Source organism: Papio anubis, chromosome 6 (assembly GCF_008728515.1).
Source record: "Papio anubis isolate 15944 chromosome 6, Panubis1.0, whole genome shotgun sequence".
In the NCBI taxonomy this organism is placed as follows: domain Eukaryota; kingdom Metazoa; phylum Chordata; class Mammalia; order Primates; family Cercopithecidae; genus Papio; species Papio anubis.
In genome coordinates, this window is record NC_044981.1 from 93,373,380 (window position 1) to 93,395,475 (window position 22,096).

General features: G+C 38.3%; 1 long non-coding RNA gene and 1 pseudogene across 1 annotated transcript in view; both read left to right on the forward strand.

Annotated features, from left to right (window-relative positions):
- Positions 1–22,096, forward strand: part of LOC103883873 — a 163,130-nt gene that overhangs the window by 131,727 nt on the left and 9,307 nt on the right. Inside the window, exon 2 of the long non-coding RNA XR_001901986.3 lies at positions 249–333. This is a non-coding gene — a long non-coding RNA (uncharacterized LOC103883873). The remainder of the gene's footprint in view (positions 1–248; positions 334–22,096) is intronic.
- On the forward strand, positions 5,950–10,558 carry LOC108585528 (annotated as a pseudogene).

Sequence of the window (22,096 nt, forward strand, 5' to 3'; positions counted from 1 at the left end):
AAGTCTGTTTTGGTAAACAGAATAGACACATTTAATCCACATCTGTCAGATTCAGACTTGAACAACTAAAGGAAAAACTACAGGCAATGATTTTACTCTTTTTATATTTATAAGGAAATGTTATATGGATCAATTTGTAAGCTTCTTTTTTTATAAGATAAGATACACCATTTTTTTTTTTTAATAAAACAGACTTTTCCTCTACATTTGACATTTAGTTTGCACATGTTTTTTGTTTTATTTTTTAGGCTCAATTTTCCTACATAATTAAGAGTTTGAAGTTTGGGCAATGTCAAGAACTACATCTGTACTGAAATCAATTATCTGTGTTTGGTAAGTAGGGGAGAAAATACTTGATAAATATTTCTTATCTGCAGCAAATTATCATGTTCATGTTTTATCTTTGATCTTCTTGAAGACTCACAGAAAATTTCTAAGCAACACTTGATTGTTTTGCCTAAACTGCTTTGTATTTTGACCACAGGTTGGAGTCTTACTTACTTTTTTTTTTTTTTAAATTTATTTATTATTATTATACTGTAAGTTGTAGGTACATGTGCATAACGCAGGTTTGTTACATATGTATACTTGTGCCTTGTTGGTGTGCTTTTCGCACCCATCAACTCGTCATTTACATCAGGTATAATCCCAATGCAATCCTCCCCCTCCCTCCCCATGATAGGCCCCAGTGTGTGATGTTCCCCTTCCTGAGTCCAAGTGATTCATTGTTCAGTTCCCACCTATGAGTGAGAACACGCGGTGTTTGGTTTTCGTCTGTGATAGTTTGCTAAGAATGATGGATCTCCAGCTGCATCCATAAACCCTTTACAAAGGACACAAACTCATCCTTTTATGGCTGCATAGTATTCCATGGTGTATATGTGCCACATTTTCTTAATCCAATCTGTCACTGATGGACATTTGGGTTGATTCCAAGTCTTTGCTATTGTGAATAGTGCTGTAATGAACATAATGCAGGTGCATGTGTCTTTATAGCAGCATAATTTATAATCCTCAGTAATGGGATGGTTGGCCATATGGTACTTCTAGTTCTAGATCCTGAGGAACTGCCACTGTTTTCCATATAATGGTTGAATCCAGCTTACAATCCCACCAACAGTGTAAAGTGTTCCTATTTCCACATCCTCCAGCACCTGTTGTTTCTGACTTTTAATGATCGCCATTCTAACTGGTGTGAGATGGTATCTCATTGTGGTTTTGATTTGCATTTCTCTGATGGCCAGTGATGATGGCGATTTTTCATGTGTTTGTTGGCTGTATGAATGTCTCTTTGAGAAAATGTCTGTTCATATCCTTTGCCCAATTTTGATGGGGTTGTTTGTTTTTTTTTTCTTGTAAATTTGTTTGAGTTCTTGTAGGTTCTGATATTACCTCTGTCAGATGAGAGTAGATTGCAAAAATCTCTCCCATTCTGTGGTTGCCTGTCTCATAGATTCAATGCCATCCCCATCAAGCTACCAATGAGTTTCTTCTACAGAATTGGAAAAAAACTGCTTTAAAGTTCATATGAACCAAAAGAGCCCGCGATCTCCAAGCACACAATCCTAAGTCAAAGAACAAAGCTGGAGGCATCACGCTACCTGACTTCAAACTATACTACAAGGCTACAGTAACCAAAACAGCATGGTACTGGTACCAAACAGAGATATAGACCAATGGAACAGAACAGAGTCCTCAGGAATAATACCACACATCTACAGCCATCTGATCTTGACAAACCTGAGAGAACAAGAAATGGGGAAAATGATTCCCTATTTAATAAATGGTGCTGGGAAAATTGGCTAGCCATAAGTAGAAAGCTGAAACTGATCCTTTCCTACTCCTTATACGAAAATTAATTCAAGATGGATTAGAGACTTAAATGTTGTGACTCTAATACCATAAAACCCTAGAGGAAAACCTAGGTAGTACCCATTCAGGACATAGGTACATGGGCAAAGACTTCATGTCTAAAACACCAAAAGCAACGGCAGCAAAAGCCAAAATTGACAAATGGGATTCATTAAACTAAAGAGCTTCTGCACAGCAAAGAAACTACCATCAGAGGAACAGGCAACCTACAGAATGGGTAATTTACTTTTATGAATATAAATATATAATCTACTCTACTCAAAACCAAGCAGTCTGATTTTCTGCTATTCTTTTTTACCTTTCCTTTTTAACTTTTATTTTAGGTTTGGGGGTATATGTGAAGTGTCATGGGAGTTTGTTGTGCATATTATTTCATCATTCGGGTATCGAGCCCAGCACCCAGTAGTCATTTCTGCTCCTCTCCCTCTTTCCACCCTTTCCACCCTTCCACCCTTCTTATCATTTAGTTCCTACTTATAAGTGAAAATATGCAGTGTTTGATTTTTTTGATCCTGCATTAGTTTGCTAAGGATAATAGCCTCCAGCTCCATCCATGTTCCCATGAAAGACATGATCTCATTCTTTTTTAATGGCTGCTTAGTATTCCATGGTATATACATACCACATTTTGATTATACAATCTGCCTTTGATAGGTATTAGGTTGATTCTGCTATTCTGAGGAGTGCTTCAGTCAACATTTGTGTGCATGTATCTTTATGGTAGAATAATTTCTATTTATCTGGGTATGTACCCAGTAATGGGGTTGCTGGATCAAATAGTAGTTCTGCTTTTAGCTCTTTGAGGAATTGCTATACTGTTTTCTACAATGGTTGAACTAATTTGCACTCTCACCAACAGTGTATAATGTTCCTTTTTCTCTGCAACCACACTGGCATTTGTTTTTTTGTTTTTTTGTTTTAAGTTTTTACTAACAGACATTCTGACTGGTGTGAGATGGTATCTCATTATGATTTTGATGTGCATTTCTCTAATGATCTGTAGTGTTGAGCTTTTTCACATATGCTTTTTGGCGTCATGTATGTCTTCTTTTGAAAAGCATCTGTTCATGTCCTTTGCCCACTTTTCATTGAGTTTTTTTTTTTTTTTTTAACTTCTTGTAAATTTGTTTAAGTGCGTTATAGATGCTGAATATTAGACCGTTGTCAGATACATAGTTTGCAAATTTTTTTCCCATTCTGTAGATTGTCTGTTTACTCTAATAGTTTCTTTTTTGCTCTGTGAAAGCTCTTAAGTTTAATTAGATCCAGCTTGTCAATTTTTGCTTTTTTTTTTTTTTTTGGTATTGTTTTGGTGTCTTTGTCATGAAATCTTTGCCCATTTTGATGTTCAGGATGGTATTGCTTAGGTTGTCTTCTAGGGTTTTTGTAGTTTTGGGTTTTACATTTAAGTTTTCAATTCATCTTGAGTTGATTTTTGTGTATGATGTAAGGAAGAGGTCCAGTTTCAATCTTCTACATATGGCTAGCCAGTTATCCCAGCACCATTTATTGAATAGGGATCCTTTTCCCTATTGCTTGTTTTTGTCATATTTGTCAAAGGTCAGATGGTTGTAGTGTGTGGTCTTATTTCTGGGTTCTCTATTCTGTTCCATTGTTCAGGGTGTCTGTTTTTGTACCAGTACTATGCTGTTTTAGTTACTGTAGCCCTGTAGTATAGTTTGAAGCCAGGTAGCATGATGTCTCTAACTTTGTTCTTTTTGCTTGGCATTGCCCTAGATATTCAGGCTTTTTTTTTTTTTTTCACTCTATATGAATTTTAAAATAGTTTTTTCTAGCTCTGCGAAGAATCTGAATGTTAGTTTAATAGGAATAGCATTGAAACTATAAATTGCTTTGGGCAATATGGCCATATTCTTGATATTGAATCTTCCTATCCATGAGCATAAAATGTTTTTTCATTTGTTTGTGTCATCTCTGATTTATTTGAGCAGCACTGTGTAGTTACCCTTGTAGAGATCTTTCACCTCCCTAGTTAGCCATATTGCTAGGCATTTTATTTTTTCTTTGGCAATTAGGAATGGGAGTATATTACTGATTCGTCTCTCAGCTTGACTGTTGTTGGTGTATAGGAAAGCTAGTGAATTTTGCACATTGATTTTGTATCCTGAGACTTTGATGAAATTTTTTGTCAGCTTAAGAAACATTTTTGTTGAGACTGTCAGGTTTTCTAGATATAGAATCCTGTTGTCTGCAAACAGGGCTAGTTTGACTTCCTCTTTTCTTGTTTGGATGCCTTTATTTCTTTATATTGCCTGATTGCACTGGCCAGGACTTCCAATACTGTGTTGAATAGGAGTGGTCAGAGAGGGCATCGTTGTCTTGTGCTGGTTTTCAAGGGAAATGCTTCCAGCTTTTGCCCTTTTAGTATGATGTGGGCTGTGGGTTTGTCATAGATGGCTCTTATTATTTTGAGGTATGTTTCTTTAATACCTCACTTATTGAGACTAGGTATGAATGAATGTTGTATTTTATGGAAAGTCTTTTCTTCATCTACGGAGATAATCACGTGGGATTTTTTCTTTAGTTTGCTTTATGTGATGAGTCACATTTATTGATTTGTATATGTGGAACCAAACTTGTATCCCAGGGATGAAACTTGGGATCATCCCAGGGATGATCATGATAGATAAACTTTGATGGGCTGCTGGATCTGGTTTGCAGGTAGTTTGCTGAGGATTTTTGCATCAATGTTCATCAAGGATATTTGCATGACATTTTCTTTTTTTTGTTGTGCCTCTGCCAGGTTTTGGTATCAGGATGATGCTGGCCTCACATAATGAGTTAGGGAGGAGGCCCTCTACTTCAAATTTTTGAAATACTCTCTGTGGGTATGGTACCAGCTCTTCTTGGTACATCTTGTAGAATTCTGTAGAATTCAGCTGTAAATTCATTGGGTCTTGGGCTTTTATTGGTTATTAGGCTATGTATTACTGCCTCAATTTCAGAGCTCATTATTGTTCTGTTCAGAGATTCAATTCTTTCCTGGTTCAGTCTTGGGTGGTGGTAGGTGTATTTCTCCAGGAATTTACCAACTTCTTCTAGATTTTCTAGTTTATATGCATAGAGGTGTTCATAGTATTCTCTGATGGTTGTTTGTGTTTCTGTAGGATCAGTGGATATTACCACTGATATAACCCCCTTGTCATTTCTGATTGCATTTGTTTGAATCTTCTCTTTTTTTTCTTTATTAGTCTACCTAGTGTTCTATTTCATTGATTTCTTTTTTTTTTTTTTAATAGCTTCTGAGTTTGGTAACCTTTTGAATGGCTTTTCATGTTTCAATCTCCATTGGTTCAGCTCTGGTTTTGGTTATTTCTTGTCTTTTGAAAACTTTGGGATTTGTTTGCTCTTAATTCTCTAGTACTTTTAGTTGTGATATTAAGTTGTTGATTTGACATCTTTTTAACTTTGTGATGTGAGCATTTAGTGCTATAAATTTCCCTCTTAACACTGCCTTAGCTGTGTCTCAGAGATTCTGGTATCTTGTATCTTTGTTGTCTTTAGTTTCAAAAAACTTCATTATTTCTGTTTTAATGTCATTATTTGCCCAAAAGTCATTCAGGAGCAGGTTATTCAATTTCCATGTAATTGTATAGTTTTGAGTGAGTTTCTTAGTCATGATTTCTAATTTGATTGTGCTGTGGGTCCAAGAGACTCTTATTATTTTAATTCTTTTGCATTTGCTGAGGAATGTTTTCCTTCCAATAATATGATTGGTTTTTGAGTATGTGCTACATGGTGATGAGAAGAAAGTGTATTCAGTTGTTTTTGGTTGGGGAGTTCTGTAGCTATCTGTCAGGTCCACTTGATCCAGAGCTAAGTTCAGGTCCTGAATATCTTTGTTAATTTTCTGTCTCAGTGATCTAATATTGTCATTGGCATGCTAAAATCTCCCACTATTAATATTTGCAAGTCTACTTCTCTTTGAAGGTCTTTAAGAACTTACTTTGTGAATTTTGGTGTTTCTGTGTTGGGTACATATATATTTAGGACAGTTAGATCTTCTTTTTGAATTGAACCCTTTATCCTTGTTTAATGCCCTTCTTTGTCTTTTTTGATCTTTGTTAGTTTAAAGTCTATTTTTTCAAAAACTATTATTGTAACCCTTGCTTTTTAATTTTTCTTTTGGTTGGTATGTTTTTCTACATCCCTTTGTTTTAAACTTATGTGTATTGTTGCATGTGAGATGGTTCTCTTGAAGGCAGCATACCAATGGGTCTTGGTTCTTCATCCAGTTTGCCACTTTGTGTCTTTTCATTAGGTCATTATGATGTTACTTAGTTATTTTGCATAATTGTTCACATGGTGGCTTTATAGTGTCACTGATTTGTGTTCCTTAGTGTGTTTTTATAATGACTGACAATGGTCTTTCTTTTTTATATTTAGAGCTTCCTTCAGGAGCTTTTGTAAGGCAGATGTGATGGTGACAAATTTCCTCAGCACTTGCTTGTTGAAAAGGATCTTACTTTTCCTTCACTTTTGAAGCTTAGTTTGACCAGATATGAAATTCTGAGTTGGATTTTTTTCTTTAAGAATATTGAATATTGGCCCCAATCTCTTCTGGTTTGTAGGATTTCAGTTGAAATGTCCACTGTTAGTCTGATGAGATTCCTTTTGTAGGTGACTTGACCTTTCTCTCTAGCTGCCTCTAAGATTCTTTTAACCTCTTCATCTATTGTGATATGAATGCTTATGGATTGCATTATGAAATTTTGTAGTGTGTTTTTCAGCTGTGTATATCTGGTCATTTTTCTTCTCTCTACTGGCTACTTTGTTGGTCAGCTCCTATAATGTTTTATAATGATTTTTAGCATCCTTGCATTGGGGTTCAACATGTTCCTATAGCTGAATGAACCTTGTTCCTAACTATATTCTGAATTCTATTTCTGTCATTTCAGCCATCTCAGCCTAAGCCCAGTTCCAAACCCGTGCTGGAGAGGTGATGCTTTCATTTGGAAAAAAGATGGTACTCTGGCTTTTTAAGTTTTCAACATTTTTGTGCTATTTATCTCTCATCTTTGTGGGCTTATCTACCTTCAATCATTGAGGCTGCTGACCTTTGGATGAGTTTTTAGTTCCTTTTATCCTATCTGATGACCTTGAGGGTTTGATTGTGGTATAAGATGGATTCAGCCAACTGGCTTAGTTTCTGTGAGATTTTAGGGGACCAACACTCAGCTCCCAACTCTCAACTGTGTGCTCTAACTCTGGGGCACTTGCATTGGGCCTTCGTTCTTTGACTCCTCAAGGTTTGGAGTCCACTGTGCTGGGGGGACTGAAGTGTGACAGATGAAGCAGAATGCTAGCGGATGCAGGGATGCCTGCTTTCCTGTGGGTGTTCACCACAGTGGCAGAGGCCAGGCAGCTTGGGACGAGTCAGAATTCTCTGCTGAAGACCATGTGCTGTGTTGCACTGAAGGTTGTGTTGGCATGGGGCAGTGTGCTGGCTGGCACATATCTGAATGCCTTCTCTGTGCTCTCCAAGTGATAGTGATTGCTCAGGGTGTGGGAGGATCCCGTGTATTCTGCACAGTGTGTTAGTGCAAGGGCTGGGCACTAGCAGGGGATGGGCTTGCTGGCTCTGTGCCCACCAAGGCTCACTCTGCAATGGCAGTCAGTAGAGTTGAGGCATACTGAACTTCTGCATACTGGCAGGGCAAGTAAAGCAAAGCCTGCCCATGCAAACACTTGTCAGCAAAGTGATGTGGAGATTTGTTGTGGGCTGGGGGAAGATGCAGTATGGAGAGGGAAACGTGGACTGGTGTGCAGCCATAGCGGCTGCCTCACTGGAACTCTCTTATAAAGATTACATTAATATTTCACTGAGTTATTTATCAGGGGGTCTCATTTTTAGTATAATATTTTGTGTGTTTTATTATTTCACTGACATTCACATATTTTACACACATTTTAAACTGACTATTAAAGATGCTAGGATACATATTAAAAGGGGGAAAATTATACCATGTTAGGAACTTATATTTTTTATTCAAATTTTAATTTCCTATTAAAACTTCTGCACAATTGCCATGTTTGATCAGAGAGGAATGAGCAAGAACATTGTGATGGTGCAGAAGGACTCTCTGGGTATTTTTTCTGCTACAGCTTTAGCTAACTTTTTCAAAACACTCTCATAAGAACCAGATGTTATCATTCTTTGTCCCTCCACAAAGTCAACAAGCAAAGTACCTTGAGCTTCCTAAAATGCTGTTATCATCTTTGCTCTTGACACGTCCCCTTTTTTGACTGGACTACTTCCACCTCTTGGTAGCCATTGTTTTGATTATGCATTGTCTTCAGGATTGCACTGGTAAAGCCATGTTTCATCTCCTGTTACAATTCTTTGAATAAATTCTTCATAATCTCTATCTCAGTTGTTTAAAATTCCCATAGATATCTCTCCTGTTTTTTGTAACTTTTCTAGGTGACACAGTTTTGGCACTCATTGAGTGGAAACTTTGCTCATCTTTAACTTTTCATGAGGAATTATGTAAGCTAAATCAATTAGGAAGTCTATGGTGGTGGCTATTGTTTGTGCTGTTGTCAGTTCTTTTCAATTAGGTCACAGTCAAGATTAATTTTTTCCTCACAGGTTGATATGGATGGTCTGCCACTGTGGGCTTTGTATTTAACATTACCATATCCCTTCTTAAAATGAGTTACCATTTTTAAACTGCTGATGTCTTTGGAATATTGTCCCTGGAAGCTTTTCATTAGCATCAGTGATTTCACCATTCTTCCACTCACTCTTCACTATAAATGTGATGTTTGTTCCTGTCAATTTTTGTAGGATTCACGTGGCTATGATAGGGGTTCTTTTCAAACCAATGTTTTATCCTGCTTGTTGCCTCAAACTAGATCCTCTTTGAACATGTTAGAACAAGTTAGTATGAGTTTATATCGATGCAAATTTTTTTATATTTGGGCATAGTTTTTTCATAATACCCATTTTTCATGAAATTTTTGAACAACCCATTGTATTTCTCTGAGCTAATATTATTGTAGTGGGAAAGGGGTGTTGGAAAAAAAGAAAGTAAAGCATTTTCATATACATAAAAGTGCATTAGAGTGGGGAAAACACCTGACTCTTTTTTCTAAAGATGATATCAAAATATGCACCTGATTATACAAATAGAAAACAGAGAATAAACATTAATAAAATAGTAAAGTATAGTTTTGCTTTCACATTTACAAGGGTAAAATAGAATGAAACAACCTAGTCAGTTGAGAAAAAGGGAAAATTCAATATGTAAGAAATATTTAATTAACATAGAAGCAACAAAGTCAAATTTATAAGATAATGCTACATGTGAACGAACTGAATTTTCTCATTATAAGAACGAGACTATGAGATTGAATTAAAAAATACAACGGAGTTTAAGCACACTTAAGGTAATACATAAAGTTTAAAGATAAAGCAATAGACAAATTAACAGGAGACAAAGACAAAGATTATAGAAGTGTCAGCGGTAATATCAGACATGATATTAAAAGTCTGAAAATGAAATAAAATACCAATGAATAATAAAATGAGTGTATTATAAAGAAGATATGATATATAGAAGATAATATATGAAAAAGATAAACTTCTTTTCAATAGGCCACAAAATAGCTGAATCTATTTGTAGTGGAATATTTCAATTACCCACCTTTAGGCTTAGAGAGAGACAGGAAGAAAATAGCCATAAAAATAAGATGAATAGCTTCTTCTCCGAGAAAACACCAAATGGCATATGACGCCAGTGCAGCAGGGGGGCGCGGAGGCCCTGGTGGCCCTGGGATGGGGAACCGCGGTGGCTTCCGCGGAGGTTTCGGTGGGGCCAGGGTCGCGGCCGTGGACTGGGCCAGGGCCGAGGCCGCGGAGCTCGCCGAGGCAAGGCTGAGGATAAGGAGTGGATGCCCGTCACCAAGCTGGGCGGCTTGGTCAAGGACATGAAGATCAAGTCCCTGGAGGAGATCTACCTCTTCTCTCTGCCCATTAAGGAATCTGAGATCATTGACTTTTTCTTGGGGGCCTGTCTCAAAGACGAGGTTTTGAAGATTATGCCGATGCAGAAGCAGACCCGTGCTGGCCAGCTTACCAGGTTCAAGGCATTTGTTGCCATCGGGGACTACAATGGCCACGTAGGCTTGGGTGTTAAGTGCTCCCAGGAGGTGGCCACCACCATCCGTGGGGCCATCATCCTGGCCAAACTCTCCATTGTCCCAGTGCGCAGAGGCTACTGGGGGAACAAGATCGGCAAGCCCCACACCGTCCCTTGTAAGATGACAGGCCACTGTGGCTCTGTGCTGGTGCGCCTCATCCCTGCACCCAGGGGCACTGGCATCATCTCAGCGCCTGTGCCCAAGAAGCTGCTCATGATGGCTGGTATTGATGACTACTACACCTCAGCCCGGGGCTGCACTGCCACCCTGGGTAACTTTGCCAAGGCCACCTTTGATGCCATCTCTAAGACCTACAGGTACCTGACCCCTGATCTCTGGAAGGAGACTGTGTTTACCAAGTCTCCCTATCAGGAATTCACTGACCACTTTGTCAAGACCCACAGCAGAGTCTCCGTGCAGTGGACCCAGGCTCCAGCTGTGGCTACAACATAGGGTTTTTATACTAGAAAAATAAAGTGAATTAAGCCTGTTACAAAAAAAAAAAAGGTGAATAATAAAACCAATAATGTTCAAAAATTAGCTATACATAGAAGTTTATATCTCTTGAAAAGTTAAGATACTTAATTTGTATATTATGAGGAATTTGTAAAAATTTGTCTAAAATTGGCCACAGAGGAAACATTAAGATGTTTAAAACAAGGGAATTTCTAGGCCACATTCTCTAATTCTTACCAAATAAATAAATAAGCACAAGAAAAATAAAAGCTTAAGTATTCTGAGGTTACTTGGGAATTAGACAATTATTGGATCAGATTTTTTTTAAGTAGGAAAATTACATATCTAGAAAGCACAAAATAAAAAATAAAAACACAATACTTTGTGACATAATTGTAAGAACACAGGAACAGTACTTCTCTGAGGAAAATGCATTATGAATGTCTTATGAAAAAGAAAAACAAGGCTGGGCACAGTGGCTCATGCCTGTAATCCCAGCACTTCAGGAAGCTGAGGTGGGGGGATCACCTGAGGTGGGGAGTTTGAGAACAGCCTGGCCAACATGACAAAACCCCATCTCTACTAAAAATATAAAAATTAGCTGGGTGTGGTGGTACACGCCTGTAATCCCAGCTACCTGGGAGGCTGAGGTGTGAGAATCGCTTGAACCCAGGAAGCAGAGGTTGCAGTGAGCTGACATGGTGCCATTGCACTCCAGCCTGGGCAACAGAGCAAGACTCCATCTCAACAAAACAAAACAAACAAACAAAATGTACAAATTATTTTATGAAACTAGAAAAACAATTACAAAACAGTGCAAAATAAAGTAGAAAGAGGACATACCATGTAAAAGTTAAAAATTTTAAATTAATAAGGTAAAATATAGAAAATAGTAAATGATAAAGTCAAACAAAGCTGCTTATTTAATAGGTATTACATAAAGAAAAACACTTCAGGAGACTTATTAAAAATAAAAGCGTGTAGGAATAGGAACAGCTCCAGTCTCCAGCTCCCAGTGCCAGCAACACAGAAGACGGGTGATTTCTGCATTTTCAACTGAGGTACCGGGTTCATCTCACTAGGGAGTGCTGGACAATCGGTGTTGGTCAGCTGCTGCAGCCCGACCAGCGGGAGCTGAAGCAGGGTGAGGCATCGCCTCACCTGGGAAGCTCAAGGGGGAAGGGAATCCCTTTTCCGAGCCAGGGGAACTGAGACACACAACACCTGGAAATCAGGTAACTCCCACCCCAATACTGCACTTTACCAAGGGTCTTAGCAAATGGCACACCAGGAGATTATATCCCACACCTGGCCGAGAGGGTCCCACGCCTGTGGAGCCTCCCTCATTGCTAGTGCAGCAGTCTGTGATCTAATGGCAAGGCAGCAGTGAGGCTGGGGGAGGGGCGCCCGCCATTGCTGAGGCTTAAGTAGGTAAAGAAAGCCGCTGGGAAGCTTGAACTGGGTGGAGCTCACAGCAGCTCAAGGAGGCCTGCCTGTCTCTGTAGACTCCACCTCTGGAGACAGGGCACAGCTAAACAAACCAAAAAAAGCAGCAGAAACCTCTGCAGACACAAACGACCCTGTCTGACAGCTTAGAAGAGAACAGTGGATCTCCCAACACGGAGGTTGAGATCTGAGAATGGACAGACTGCTCAAGTGGGTCCCTGACCCCTGAGTAGCCTAACTGGGAGACATCCCCCACTAGGGGCAGTCTGACACCCCACACCTCACAGGTGGAGTACACCCCTGAGAGGAAGCTTCCAAAGCAAGACTCAGACAGGTACACTCGCTGTTCAGCAATATTCTATCTTCTGCAACCTCTGCTGCTGATACCCAGGCAAACAGGGTCTGGAGTGGACCTCAAGCCATCTCCAACAGACCTACAGCTGAGGGTCCTGACTGTTACAAGGAAAACTATCAAACAGGAAGGACACCCACAACAAAACCCCATCAGTACGTCACCATCATCAAAGACCAAAGGCAGATAAAACCACAAAGATGGGGAAAAAGCAGGGCAGAAAAGCTGGAAATTCAAAAAATAAGAGCGCATCTCCCCCTACAAAGGAACACAGCTCATCGCCAGCAACGGATCAAAGCTGGATAGAGAATGACTTTGACGAGTTGAGAGAAGAAGGCTTCAGTCCATCAGACTTCTCAGAGCTACAGGAGGAATTACGTACCCAGTGCAAAGAAACTAAAAATCTTGAAAAAAGAATGGAAGAATGGATAACTAGAATAATCAATGCAGAAAAGGCCATAAATGAACTGACAGAGATAAAAACCATGACACGAGAAATATGTGAAAAATGCACAAGCTTCAGTAACCGACTCAATCAACTGGAAGAAAGAGTATCAGCAATTGAGGATCAAATGAATGAAATGAAGCGAGAAGAGAAGTCTAAAGAAAAAAGAGGAAAAATAAATGAACAAAGCCTTCAAGAAGTATGGAATTATGTGAAAAAGACCAAATCTACGTCTGATTGGGGTGCCTGAAAGTGAGGGAGAAAATGGAACCAAGTTGGAAAACACTCTTCAGGATATCATCCAGGAAAACTTCCCCAACCTAGTAAGACAGGCCAACATTCAAATTCAGGAAATACAGAGAATGCCACAAATATATTCCTCGAGAAAAGCAACTCCAAGACACATAATTGTCAGATTCACCAAAGTTGAAATAAAGGAAAAACTGTTACGGACAGCCAGAGAGAAAGGTCGGGTTACCCACAAAGGGAAGCCCATCAGACTAACAGCAGATCTCTCGGCAGAAATTCTACAAGCCAGAAGAGAGTGGGGGCCAATATTCAACATTCTTAAAGAAAAGAATTTTTAACCCAGAATTTCATATCCAGCCAAACTAAGTTTCATAAGTGAAGGGGAAATAAAATCCTTTACAGATAAGCAAATGCTGAGAGATTTTGTCACCACTAGGCCTGTCTTACAAGAGACCCTGAAGGAAGCACTAAACATGGAAAAGAACAACTGGTACTAGCCATTGCAAAAACATGCCAAAATGTAAAGACCATTGATGCTAGGAAGAAACTGCATCAACTAACGAGCAAAATAACCAGTTAATATCATAATGACAGGATCAACTTCACACATAACAATATTAACCTTAAATGTAAAAGGACTAAATGGTCCAATTAAAAGACACAGACTGGCAAACTGGATAAAGAGTCAAGGCCCATCAGTCTGCTGTGTTCAGGAGACCCATCTCACATACAGAGACATACATAGGCTGAAAATAAAGGGATGGAGGAAGATCTACCAAGCAAATGGAGAACAACAACAACAAAAAAGCAGGGGTTGCAATCCTAGTCTCTGAAAAAACAGATTTTAAACCATCAAATATTAAAAGAGACAAACAAGGCCATTACATAATGGTAAAGGGATCAATTCAACAGGAAGAGCTAACTATCCTAAATATATATGCACCCAATACAGGAGCACCCAGATTCATAAAGCAAGTCCTTAGAGACTTACAAAGAGACTTAAACTCCCATACAATAATAATGGGAGACTTCAACACCCCACTGTCAACATTAGACAGATCAACGAGACAGAAAGTTAACAAGGATATCCAGGAATTGAACTCAACTCTGCACCAAGCAGACCTAATAGACATCTACAGAACCAAATCAACAGAATACACATTCTTCTCGGCACCACATCGCACTTATTCGAAAATTGACCACATCGTTGAAAGTAAATCACTCCTCAGCAAATGTAAAAGCACAAAAATTATAACAAACTGTCTCTCAGACCACAGTGCAATCAAACTAGAACTCAGGACTAAGAAACTCAATCAAAACCGCTCAACTACATGGAAACTGAGCAACCTGCTCCTGAATGACTACTGGGTACATAACGAAATGAAGGCAGAAATAAAGACGTTCTTTGAAACCAATGAGAACAAAGATACGACATACTAGAATCTCTGGGACACTTTTAAAGCAGTGTGCAGGGGGAAATTTATAGCACTAAATGCCCACAAGAGAAAGCAGGAAAGATCTAAAATTGACACCCTAACATCACAATTAAAAAAACTAGAGAAGCAAGAGCAAACACATTCAAAAGCTAGCAGAAGGCAAGAAATAACTAAGATCAGAGCAGAACTGAAGGAGATAGAGACACAAAAAACCCTCCAAAAAATCAATGAATCCAGGAGCTGTTTTTTTCAAAAGATCAACAAAATTGATAGACCACTAGCAAGACTAATAAAGAAGAAAAGAGAGAAGAATCAAATAGACGCAATAAAAAATGATAAAGGGGATATCACCACCGACTCCGCAGAAATACAAACTACCATCAGAGAATACCATAAACACCTCTATGCAAATAAACTAGAAAACCTAGAAGAAATGGATAATTTCCTGGACACTTACATTCTCCCAAGACTAAACCAGGAAGAAGTTGAATCCCTGAATAGACCAATAGCAGGCTCTGAAATTGAGGCAATAATTAATAGCCTACCAACCAAAAAAAGTCCAGGACCAGATGGATTCACAGCCGAATTCTACCAGAGGTACAAGGAGGAGCTGGTACTATTCCTTCTGAAACTATTCCAATCAATAGAAAAAGAGGGAATCCTCCCTAACTCATTTTATGAGGCCAACATCATCCTGATACCAAAGCCTGGCAGAGGCACAACAAAAAAACAGAATTTTAGACCAATATCCTTGATGAACATCGACGCAAAAATCCTCAGTAAAATACTGGCAAACCGAATCCAGCAGCACATCAAAAAGCTTATCCACCATGATCAAGTGGGCTTCATCCCTGGGATGCAAGGCTGGTTCAACATACACAAATCAATAAATGTAATCCAGCACATAAACAGAACCAAAGACAAAAACCACATGATTATCTCAATAGATGCAGAAAAGGCCTTTGACAAAATTCAACAACCATTCATGCTAAAAACTCTCAATAAATTTGGTATTGATAGAACGTATCTCAAAATAATAAGAGCTATTTGTGACAAACCCACAGCCAATATCATACTGAATGGGCAAAAACTGGAAGCTTTCCTTTTGAAAACTGACACAAGACAAGGATGCCTTCTCTCACCACTCCTATTCAACATAGTGTTGGAAGTTCTGGCTAGGGCAATCAGGCAAGAGAAAGAAATAAAGGATATTCAGTTAGGAAAAGAAGGCAAATTGTCCCTGTTTGCAGATGACATGTCTGTATATTTAGAAAACCCCATTGTCTCAGCCCAAAATCTCCTTAAACTGATAAGCAACTTCATCAAAGTCGCAGGATACGAAATTAACGTGCAAAAATCACAAGCATTCTTATACACCAGTTAACAGAGAAACAGAGAGCCAAATCATGAATGAACTTCCATTCACAATTGCTTCAAAGAGAATAAAATACCTAGGAATCTAACTTACAAAGGCTGTAAAGGACCTCTTCAAGGAGAACTACAAACCACTGCTCAGTGAAATAAAAGAGGACACAAACAAATGGAAGAACATACCATGCTTATGGATAGGAAGAATCAATATCTTGAAAATGGCCATACTGCCCAAGGTAATTTATAGATTCAATGCCATCCCCATCAAGCTACCAATGAGTTTCTTCACAGAATTGGAAAAAACTGCTTTAAAGTTCATATGGAACCAAAAAAGAGCCCACGTTGCCAAGACAATCCTAAGTCAAAAGAACAAAGCTGGAGGCATCATGCTACCTTACTTCAAACTGTACTACAAGGCTACAGTAACCAAAACAGCATGGTACTGGCACCAAAACAGAGATATAGACCAATGGAACAGAACAGAGCCCTCAGAAGTAATACCACACGTCTACAGCCATCTGATCTTTGACAAACCTGACAAAAACAAGAAATGGGGAAAGGATTCCCTATTTAATAAATGATGCTTGGAAAATTGGCTAGCCATAAGTAGAAAGCTGAAACTGGATCCTTTCCTTACTCCTTATATGAAAATTAATTCAAGATGGATTGGAGACTTAAATGTTAGACCTAAAACCATAAAAACCCTAGAAGAAAACCTAGGTAATACCATTCAGGACGTAGGCATGGGCAAGGACTTCATGTCTAAAACACCAAAAGCAATGGCAACAAAAGCCAAAATTGACAAATGGGATCTAATTAAACTAAAGAGCTTCTGCACAGGAAAAGAAACTACCATCAGAGTGAACAGGCAACCTACAGAATGGGAGAAAATTTTTGCAATCTACTCATCTGACAAAGGGCTAATATCCAGAACCTACGAAGAACTGAAACAAATTTACAAGAAAAAACAAACAATCCCATCAAAAAGTGGGCAAGGGATATGAACAGACATTTCTCAAAAGAAGACATGCATACAGCCAACAGACACATGAAAAAATGCTCGTCGTCACTGGCCATCAGAGAAATGCAAATCAAAACCACAATGAGATACCATCTCACACCAGTTAGAATGGCGATCATTAAAAAGTCAGGAAACAACAGGTGCTGGAGAGGATGTGGAGAAATAGGAACACTTTTACACTGTTGGTGGGATTGTAAACTAGTTCAACCATTATGGAAAACAGTATGGCGATTCCTCAAGGATCTAGAACTAGATGTACCATATGACCCAGCCATCCCATTACTGGGTATATACCCAAGGAATTATAAAGCATGCTGCTATAAAGACACATGCACACGTATGTTCATTGCGGCACTATTCACAATAGCAAAGACTTGGAATCAACCCAAATGTCCATCAGTGACAGACTGGATTAAGAAAATGTGGCACAGATACACCATAGAATACTATGCAGCCATAAAAAAGGATGAGTTTGGGTCCTTTGTAGGGACATGGATGCAGCTGGAAACCATCATTCCCAGCAAACTGTTGCAAGAACAGAAAACCAAACACCACATATTCTCACTCATAGGTGGGTGCTGACCAATGAGATCACTTGGACATAGGAAGGGGAACATCACACACCAGGGCCTATTATGGGGAGGGGGGAGGGAGGAAGGATTGCCGTGGGAGTTATACCTAATATAAAGGACGAGTTGATGGGTGGTGATGAGTTGATGGGTGCAGCACAGCAACATTGCACAAGTATACATATGTAACAAACCTGCACGTTATGCACATGTACCCTAGAATTTAAAGTGTAATAATACTTAAAAAAAAGAAAGAAAAAGTGTGTAAATATTGCAGGTTTTATTCCTGACCACTGGAATGAAGTAAATATTGCAAGAAAGAGACTTACACAATTGTTTTTGGTTTCCCAATGTATATAAAAGTTATGTTTACATTATACTATTGTCTTTTAAGTGAGTAATAATAGCATTGTGACTAAAAAAAGTACACACCCTCATTAAAAAAAAACTTTATGGCTAAAAAATGCTAGCGATTATCTGAGCCTTCAGCAAGTTGTAGTCTCATTGCTGGTAGATGGTCTTGCCTTGATATTGATGGCTTCTGACTGATCAGGGTTGCTGAAAGTTGGGTGGAGTATGGCAATTTCTTAAAATAAAGCAAAGTTTGCCGTATAAATTGACCCTTCCTTTCACAAAAGATTTCTCTGTAACATGCAATGCTACTTGAGAGCATTTTACCCAAAGCAGAACTTTTAAAACTGGAACTCAAACTCTGCCACTCCTTTATCAAATAAATAGGAGTAATATTCTAGATCCTTTGTTGTCTTGTTAACAGTGCTCACAGCATCTTCACCAGGAGCAGATTCCATCTTCAGAAACCATTTTGTTTGCTCATCCATAAGAAGTAGTTTCTCATGAGTTTTATCATGAGATTATAGCAATTCAACCTTATCTTTGGGCCCACTTCCAATTCTGATTCTCTTGCTCTATCTACCAAATTGACAATTACTTCCTCCACTGAAATCCTGAACCCCTCAAAGTCATTTATGAAGGTTGGAATCAATTTCTTATAAACTCCTGTTAATGTTGATATTTTGACATCCTCCCATAAATCACAAATGTTCTTAATTGTGTCCAGAATGGTCTATTATTTTCAGAAGGTGTCAATTTACTTTTCCCAGGTCTATCAAAAGAACTACTTTCTATGGCAGCTGTAGCCTTACAAAATGTATTTCTTAAATAATAAGTCTTGGAAGTAAAAATTAGTCCTTGATTCATGGACTGCAGAATGGTTGTTATGTTAGCAGCCATGAAAACAAAGTTAATCTCCTTGTACATCTTTATCTGGGCTCTTGGGTGATTAGGTGCATTGTCAATGAACAGTATAGCTTGAATGAAATCTTTGTTTTTTGAGCAGTAGGTCTCAACATTAGTGAGCTTAAAATATTCTGTAAACCTTGCTTTCAACAGATGTGCTGTCATCCAGGCTTTGTGGTTTCCATATATAAGGCACAGGCAGAGATTTAGCCTAATTCCTAAGGGCCCTGGGATTTTTGGAATGGTAAATGGGCATTCGCTTCAACTTAAGGTCACCAGCTGCATTAGCCCCTAACAAGAGAGTCAGCCTGCTCTTTGAAGCTTTGAAGGCAGATATTGACTTCTTTCTAGCTATGAAAGAACCAAATGGCATCCTCTTCCAACATGTTAGGCAGTTTCATCTACATTGAAAATCTGCTGTTCAGTGTAGCCACCTTTGTCAATGATTTTAGATACTTCTTCTGGATAACTTGCTGCAGCTTCTATATCAGCACTTGATGCTTCACCTTGCACTTTTAGGTTATGGAGATGCCTTCTTTCCTTAAATCTCATGAACAATCCTCTACTAAGTTCAGACTTTTCTTCTGCAGATTCCTCATGTCGATCTGCCTTCACAGAATTGAAAAGAGTTGGGCGCTTGCTCTGGATTAGGCTTTGTCTTAAAGGAATACTGTGGCTGGTTTGGTTTTCTATCAAGACAACCACTCAAACCTTCTCCCTATCAGCAATAAGTCTGTGTTGCTTTCTTCTCATTCTTGTGTTCACTGGAGTAGCACATTTAATTTCTTTCAATAACTTTTACTCTGCATTCACAAGTTGGCTAACTGTTTGATGAAAGCAGCCTAGCTTTGACCCTGCTTCAACTTTTGACATGCCTTCCTCACTAAGCTTACCCATTTATAGCTTTTGATTTAGAGTGACTCTAACTTTCACTTGAACACTTACAGGCCGTAAGTGTTGGCCTCATTTCAATATTGTTGCATCTCAGGGAATAAGAAGGCCCCAGATTGGGCTCATTTCGATATTGTTGTGTCTCAGGGAATAGAGAAGCTGGAGAAGTTGGAAAAAGGCATTGAATGGCTGGTCAATGGACCAGTCAGAACACACACAGCATTTATGGATTAAGTTTGGCGACGTAAATGGGTGCAGTTTGTGGTGCTCCAAACAATGACAATATTAACATCAGAGATTACCGATCATAGGTTACCATAACAGAAATAAAAATGTTTTAAACATTGCAGGAATTGCCAAAATGTGATACAGAGATGCGAAGTGAGCACATGCTCTTGGAAAAAATGTCACCAATAGACTTGCTCAATGCAGGGTTACCGCAAATCTTCAATTTGTAAAAAATGCAGTATCTACAAAATGCATTAAAGTGAAGTGCAATAAAAGGAGATATGCTTGTGTGTATATATATGTGTATATATGTGTGTATATATATGTGTATATATGTATATATATGTATATATGTATATATGTGTATATATGTATATATGTGTATATATGTATATATATGTGTGTGTATATATATGTATATATATAAAATCATGCATCACATAGTGACATTTTAGTCAATGATGGACTACATATATGATGGTGGTCCTATGATATTATACTGAAGCTGAAAAAATTATATAGCCTAGTGGTATATCAATGATACTGACCCTATGTAAGTCTGGGCTAATATATATATTTCTATCTATAGGTGAAAGTCTAAATAAATAGCATTACAAATAGGAGTAATTAATCAATAAGTTGAACTGCTATAATACAACATGTACAAAAATGTCAGATGTTTTTGAAAGGATCTGTACAAATACTTTGGAGATTATATTTGCAACCTGGGATCTGTGAGGTGCCTTCTTAACCAACAATAGGAATCCAGTTGCCAGAAAAGAATTGATAGGATTGTTTGATAATATAAAAATGAAAACTTTGTATAGCTAAAGATTAAGTTGACCAAAAACTTCAGGTGTAATATAAGGCAGAAAGGGAGAAATAAGGATCCCTTACATTGTTTCTAATCATTCTCACTAGAATATTATGTGTTACCTTTGGACAAATTATTTAATTATTATAATTAGATAAATGGAGAAATACTTTCAACTGAAATGAAGTCAAAATTCACTTATTTAATTTATTCAACAAATACATTTCGGGCACCTGTTTGTTAGAGACTTGTTTTAGGTCCTGGGGATACAGCTGTAAACAGAACTGAAGAAGAAAAACTTGCCCTCAGGAGCTCACATTCTAAATGAGAAAAATTAATAGGTAGTAAGTAAAATGTATCATGGAAAATGTAAATTATACATTAAAGAAAACAATACAATTTGCAATGTGTCAGGGAGTGATAAGTGCAGTGGATAATAACTAGGGTAGTGTTATAGGAAGTGTGTGTGTGTGTGTGTGTACACAATTTTAGACAGTATACCTAGGGAAGAACGCTCTGGGAAAGGAGTGGGTTAGTTAAGACCTGAAGGTAAAGGGAAACAAATCCTATGATTATTAAAGTTGAGATTATAAGAGGCAGAGGAAAGAACATCAAAAGATGTGAACTGGGAGCATGCCTAGTTTGTTTAAAGGACAACAGAGAGGCCAATATGATTTTAGCGGAATGACCCGGCTTGTGGGAAAGAGAGGAATAGGTGATAAACTCAGAGGTTACAGGTGACCAGATTAGATATAACTTCTTACATTAGGAAGTCTTTGTCATTTACCCTGAGTAGGATGGAGAACTATGAGCATAAAAGTGCATTGATGCACTTTACATTTTTGCAGAATTCATCTGACTTTAGCTAGGTATAGGTTGGAGGGGGGCAATGTGAGAGCTGGAGCAGTTGAGAGGCTTTAGTAATAATCTAGGAGGGAGATAATGATAGTTTGATTTAAAGTGGTAGTGGATGTGAAAAGTGTAAAATATTACTTATAGCAGAAATATAATAGATAACAAGACTTGACCATTGGGCTTGGCAAAATAGAGTTCACTGATAACTTAGTTTAGGTGTAGTGGAGAGTGGCAAAACGCCTCTTTGGAGTGGAGTCAAATGAAAATGGCAGGAGAAAGTGAGATTAGGTGTCTTTAAGCGAGTTTTGATATAAAAGGAAGGAGAGAAATTAGGCAGAAATGGGAAGGGAAAATGTAGAGAGAAGAAAATTATGGTGTGCGAGAAAGATTGGCTTGAGTGGTGTACTTGATTAGGCTATACGCGATGTAATCTAGCAGGTGAATGGAGGATTTGGCCTATGTAGGAGGAAGAACAATTCCTCCACAGTAATAGAAAAAAAAAAAAAAAAGGAAAAATGTAAGGTTACAAAGGCAGGTTTCTAGAAGTGTGAAAAAAAAAATGGAAAAAACTTGTGGAAATTCCGTTCAATTGATTTCTGTTTTCTCAGTGAAAAATAGAGCAAGGACATGGCTGAGAGTAAACATGAAGGAGAAGATACTAGAGAATT